The 7,014-nt window shown below is 39.7% G+C and overlaps 1 non-coding gene across 1 annotated transcript; it reads right to left on the minus strand.

Annotated features, from left to right (window-relative positions):
• Nucleotides 1-5,470: 5,470 nt before the first annotated feature.
• Trnaf-gaa lies at nt 5,471-5,543 on the minus strand. The gene has a single exon. It is a non-coding gene; the product is annotated as a tRNA-Phe (tRNA).
• Nucleotides 5,544-7,014: the final 1,471 nt, after the last annotated feature.

A 7,014-nucleotide genomic window follows, 5' to 3' on the forward strand; every position in this document is an offset into this window, starting at 1 on the left:
AAAATATGGTTTTACAAAGCCAAAACTTATCACTGAACGAGGGGGCACCTGGTACCATCGTCAGTGAACAAATGGACCACGACTTGTTGGAGAGGGCACCTGGTCCTCTACCCGACAAGCCGGAGGAAATGGACATTCCACTTAGCCAAGAGTCGGCTGGAATGTCTATCTCCTCGGAACAGGAGAGAGATCTTCTGGAGCCTGGTCTAACTAAAAAGACTCAAACGAGGGTGAAGCTATCCGGCGCTGGACGCAAAAGGTTGAAGGCTTTACTTGCCAAGGGCATTCCGCTGGAAACAGCAAGGTCCTTGGCAGTAAAGCCGGCCACTGCGACTAACGAAGGGCAGGCAACACCAAAAAGATCCCGATCGGACAGCTCTACACCAACATCAAGCTCAAAACCGACAAAGCGGATTGCACTACAGGGCAAGAAAGTTGATAATAAATCAACAGTGCCTGCAACTGCTTTGCCGATTTTCAGTAGGATGAAGGAAGTAGAGACCTCACACGGGGGCAAACCTGGTCCCAGTAAAGAGGTGGCGATGGTATCTGTGGGGCAGGCTAAACACAGTACTTCTTCCGAAGACCATTGTTCAAAGCCTACCCTAGCAGAGACTGTTCGCTCTAAGAAGATCGGTATACTACCGCATAATTTCCCAGAGGGCATTTGGTCCAATGAGGAAATTGGCAAGGTGCAGAAATGCATCCTCGACAAGATGTACGAAACTTGTCGAGCTCCTGGGGTGAAGCCTCATTTCGCCGGTTACAGTCTAAAGCCCGGATGGTTTACCATTAACTGTCTGGACGACGAGACTGTAACTTGGTCTAAAGAGACAATCCCAGCCTTGAAGCCGTGGGAAGGAGCCCAGCTGAAGGTAGTGGACGAGGCAGAAGTGCCAAAGTCTAAAATCTATGTTGGCTACTTCCCAGGCTCAGCTTCCTGGCAAAGCGACCGTATTCTAGGACAAATTGAGTGCCAAAATTCGGGCATGCGTGTCAGGGACTGGCGGGTACTCCACAGGCTCAATAAGGGCGATATCGTCGAGATGGCGATTGCTCTGGATCCTATGTCGTCCGAAATGGTCGGAAAGCTGGGCAATAAAGTCTTCTATGGACTTAGCAGTGCCGTGCTGAGACCAAGACATAAAGGAAACAGAGCAAAGGAAGTGGTTGAAGATGAGCGACCAACAACATCTGCGGCTTGTGCTCAGTCAAGCAACCAGAAGCCGAAAACGGGTCTCAATTCCGGGGGACCACCCTTGAGAGGGGGCAGAATCCGTGCCCAGGGCCGAAAACCTTCCGCTCTCTCTGGTCGTCTGAGGAAATGGGAAAGAAAAGACCCGGAGGCCGCGGAATTGCTGCGCGGTACGAAGGGCGGCAAGGTCCGCAAGGGCCAGTCTGGGATATAATGTCCCGGACTCCGCCACATCCGCAAAACTCTTGGAGGCAACTTCATTGCCTCCAAATCAACCTCCACCGGGCTATAGCAGCTTCATACAGGCTCAGTGCCCTGGTGGAACAACACTGTCTGGATTTTGTGGCCATCCAAGAACCATGAGCCACAAAGGGGCGCATAAACGGTCTACAGACAAAAACGTGTAAGTTAATCTATGATAATAATGTTGATGGTCTAGAACGGCGATAATGATTAACAAAACCATTAAATCTCTTCCAATTACAGAGCTCATACAGCGTGATCTGGTGGCGGTACAGGCAGAAGTGCCTAGTACTAGGGGGACGAGAATAATAGTTTTTGCATCTCTGTACCTCCCTGGCGACGCAGAGGAAGCGGTGTCTCTCGAGCTCCAGCAGCTTACAGAATACTGCCGTACCCGAAACCTACAGTGGGTAATGTGCTGCGACGCCAACGCACACCATACAGTATGGGGAAGCACAGACATCAATACACGAGGTGAGTCACTTTTTGATTATATCACAACTAACAATTTAATGGTAGTTAATAAAGGTAACGAACCTACTTTTGTAAATGCGATAAGGGAAGAGGTATTAGATCTCACTTTAGCAAGTGCATTTATATCAAACAACATTTCAAATTGGAGGGTGTTAGAGGAGAACTCCTTATCAGATCACAAATATATACGCTTTGATTTGGAAGGGGAAGTTGAAGACACTTTCGAAATAAGAAATGTTAGGAAGACCAACTGGTCTCTATATAACTTCTATTTAGAACAAAACATTAGTTGTCTTGGGAATAGGATTACTAATTGTCAGGAACTAAATCTTGAGGTTAACAAACTAGAAAATACTATTACAGGGGCTTTTGAAAATAGCTGCGAACTTATCAAAAAGAAACGTTCTAGGAACGTCCCATGGTGGAATAGGGAACTAGATATTTTACGCAAAAAAGCCCGCCAGCTCCTTAATAGAGCCAAGTCCAATGGGGACTGGGCATCTTACAAGTGTGCCTTAACGGCTTACAATAAGGAATTGAGGAAATCAAAGAGGGAATCATGGAGGAGGCACTGCGAGGAGATTGAAACACTTCCTGCGGCTGCGAGACTCCAGAAATCTCTAAATAAAGACCACTCAAATAGCCTCTCTACATTAAAGAAGGCTGACGGAAGCTTTACGGTAAGTCTGGAAGAAACGGGACAGCTTTTGCTGGACACTCATTTTCCAGGCTGCGCCATGTATACTGAGACTACGGAAACCATCGAGGATACTCGTTTCTTATTGGTTACATGAAGAGATCTTTCACTGGCCCGTAAAATCTTTACAGTCAATAAAACTAAATGGGCCATTTCCACTTTCAGCCCGTTTAAATCACCTGGTATCGATAATATACAACCGTGCCTTCTTCAGAAAGGCGTTGATATATTAGCACCGATATTAACAAACTTATTTAGGATAAGTCTAGAATTAGGCGTAATACCTAAACATTGGACGAAGGCTAGGGTAGCTTTCATACCGAAAGCAGGCAAAAAGGCGGATCACACGCCAAAAGCTTTTCGGCCCATTAGCCTTACTTCTTTCCTGCTTAAAGCAATGGAGAAGATTCTAGATCAATACATCAGGGAAGTCTATATTAAAGCTTCACCTCTACATATTGAACAGTATGCTTATCAGTCGGGCAAATCGACCGACACCGCTATACATAGTCTGACGAGTAAAATCGAGAAGGCTTTAGACGGTAAAGAAATAGCTCTCTGCACATCGGTTGACATTACAGGAGCTTTTGATAATGCAACATTCAGATCAATTGAGGCAGGAATGGTCAGGAAAGGAATACACAGACTGATCATAACATGGATTCTCAATATGTTGAAAAATAGGACGATAATCTTTGAAATGGGGACGAAGAGATTAACTGTCAAGTCAACCAAAGGATGTCCTCAAGGAGGCGTTCTTTCGCCACTCCTATGGCTATTGGTCATTGACGAACTCCTACAGTCTCTTGGTGACCTCGGATATGAAGTTCAGGGCTTTGCAGATGATCTAGTCATCATGGTTAGAGGCAAATTTGACTCCACCATATCCGATCGTATGCAACTAGCTCTTAATATCACTCAAAATTGGTGTCAAGAGAAAGGACTCTCGATTAATCCGAATAAAACAAATGTAGTACCCTTCACCAGAAGAAGGAAGATGAGTCTAGGGACCTTAAAGTTAGGGGACACTGACTTAATACTATCTGAGGAAATGAAATATCTAGGAGTAATTCTAGATAAAACTCTTACTTGGAAAAACCATTTATCATATATAACTGGCAAAGCTCTAAGAGCAACTTATGCGTGCCAAAGACTGTATGGTAAAACTTGGGGTCTGCGACCAAAAATGATGGCTTGGTCGTACAAGACCGTAATAGTACCGATGATCACCTATGCTTCTTTGGCATGGTGGCCAAAGGTAAATCAGACGAAGGCTAAGATGACTCTCAATAAGATTCATCGAACAGCCTGTCTAAGCGTAACGGGAGCAATGAGAACGTGCCCCACAGAAGCCCTAGCAATGCTTACTGGACTCACCCCATTACACATTACAGTTAAAAGGACTGCGACCAGTGCTGCACTAAGACTTCCTTATCTAGGTAATCTTAAAGAGGGCAATCTGACAGGACACGCAAAGATTCTAGATGAAATCTGGAATTCTCCGTGCCTTAAGGTCTTCGACAAGATGAATAGAAAATTAGCTTTCTCCAGGGAATTCGAAGTGGTCATTAGTGACCGATCAACTTGGAGAAATAATAAAATAAACTTAAAGCAGGGCTCTCAATTATGGTATACTGATGGGTCCAAAATGGATAATGGCAGTGCAGGAGCAGGAGTTATGGGACCAAACTTCCATAAAGCAATCGCAATGGGAAAAACTGCTTCCATTTTTCAGGCAGAGGTCCATGCCTTAGAGCTTTGTGCAAGAGAATGCATACGTAGGGGCACCCGAGGTACCAACATATGCATTCTATCAGACAGCCAAGCAGCTCTAAAATCTTTAGCAAAATCCTCATTCCAATCAAAGCTGGTTTGGGAATGCTTTCAACTTCTCAACACCCTAGCATCGAGGAACTATGTTACTCTTATGTGGGTACCGGGACACGAGGGGCATGAGGGCAATGAAATAGCAGACATATTAGCAAAGAAGGGTGCATGTACTCCTTTCATTGGGCCAGAGCCCTTCTGCGGGGTAACAAATAGCTTCACGAACAACTTATTATGTGAACGGGAGAAACAGCATCTACTTGAACACTGGAGAGCTCAAAAAGGCATGCGACAGTCAAAAAGATTCATTGATCCTGAACACATCAAAGTTGATGCTATCATCAACCTTAGCAGAAATGATATCAAAATCTACACTGAACTTCTTACAGGGCACTGTAGACTTAATTACCACATGAAGATTATAGGTGCGGTAGAAAGTGATTCCTGTCGACTCTGTCATGAGGAGAAGGAAACATCGGAACATGTTCTATGCAACTGCCCAGCGGTGGCAAGACGTAGACTCGATTACCTTGGTAGCGGGATCCTGGTCCCAAATCAAATAGGTAAAATTAAGCCCACTGCAATTATAAGATTTATAAATAGTCTAAAATTGTCCTAGTTGGGCCTATAGGCGCACAATAGATCTTTTAGGTCGGGGTGCACAAATAGCCTATTTTAAATAATAATATAATTCAATTTATATACATTAAAAATATAATTTTCCTTCTATAATACTTACCTCATATAAGCAATACCTCATATAAAAGGTATTAACTATATAAGTTATGCAAACGTTAAACTATTAGCTAATACTACCAAAAACACTAAAAAGACGGAAAATGGAAAAATATAACAATTGCAGAACAATAGTGATAAAAAAGAATTCTCTAAAATTTCTGAAGATAATCAATGAACATTTTCAAAGTTAAAATAAACATATACTAACTAATTGCACTTAAAATGCAGAATACATTTAAAAACATAATAAATTATGGTGACCGGATTTATGAACATTTTCACTCTTAAAATAAAATTGCCGAAACCCGGGATTGAACCGGGGACCTTTAGATCTTCAGTCTAACGCTCTCCCAACTGAGCTATTTCGGCTTATATTATTCTATTGTATCTTTTTGAATATTTCAAAAAGAAACCAATTGCACTATAGAATAGCTTCAAGTCTTATCTGGAATTCTAAAAATATTTATTTTAAATTAAAATTACTCGTATTGATTAGAACATTATAAATATTTTATATACGTTGCTTATAAATATTTTATTCTATAAAATATTCTATGACAAATTTAAGGCAGCTTTTTTAAGTTTTTTAAACAGTTATTTAAATTGAATGTGTTATATTATATATTCTGTATAGTACATATCTTGTTGCATGTGTATATTATATACATAGAAGGCATATTTTATTGTGTAACATAGACAAATTTGTTCAACGAGGACCCACAATTTTTCTAAATGGTCCTACTAGGATCAATGTGATATCATAATGGATCAATTTAGTCTATATGTAGAAATACCCAAACTCTAGTAACCGACGTTCACACGTATCTACCAAGTTACCATATGTACTTACCATGTACATAGTATGAACAAATTGATAAATGTAATTTTTTTTGTTTTAATCTTAAAAGTATCTTTTGTGATTGTTTAATTTGAAATCGTCTGAAATATATTGAAATCGCTTAAATGTTGCCAACATTCCGTTACGGTCGTTTAACGTTTCAAGTGCACATTCGACATTGTAACCGTTTTAAGACTAAAACTCAAATTATCTTGCCATGACAAGAGATGACATAAGAGTGTTCCATTAAACCTTAATAGCGAAAACTTTGATTACAAATGTAAGTACAAGTAGTAAAAATAATAAATTAAGTAAAGATGTAAATAAGTTTTAATTGTTAACATAATTTCGGAACACTTCAGGTAATTATATTTGCCATGTCATTTTAAGCATAGTTTAGAGAAGTAAATTTCAGTAAAATGAGTAGCTCGTTTAGAAGTTAAATAAAATAGTCTCATCTCGAAGTAGTGAGTTTCATTTAAGTGTAAACTTCTTCCGGTATTAGAGGTCATCCTTAAATACAATTACTTCAATTGTCAAAGGTCTTAGCTCACAGAGACTTAATAGTTTTCCTTAGTGCTCAAACATTAGTCTTCAACATTGATATTTATTTTAATATGGAGAGCCATTCATCTAATGTAATTCATAAATTGTTAATTAAAAGTGGTTAAAAGAAAAATATACATATATGGACCATGGACTACTGAAAGCAAACATCAAAATTATTTATTATTATGTTCAAAAATCGACGGTTGTAGGTAACACAAAGTATTGGGGCAGTGAGTGTTGAATACAGAAAAATACAGAAAAAGAAAAACAGAATTAAAATAAAATAAATAAATAAATTTTTAATTAGATTATAAAATTTGGAATATATTTAAGTTAATTTGATTTTAAATTAATTAATTATAATATAATGTGAGAAAATGATATAAATTAATCTCCTAAAAACCTCATCATACTATGTTTGCTGCAATATTTGTAACAAATTTTATTTTTCTT

Source organism: Teleopsis dalmanni, unplaced genomic scaffold, assembly GCF_002237135.1.
Source record: "Teleopsis dalmanni isolate 2A unplaced genomic scaffold, ASM223713v2 unscaffolded_contig_0512, whole genome shotgun sequence".
NCBI classification, from domain to species: domain Eukaryota; kingdom Metazoa; phylum Arthropoda; class Insecta; order Diptera; family Diopsidae; genus Teleopsis; species Teleopsis dalmanni.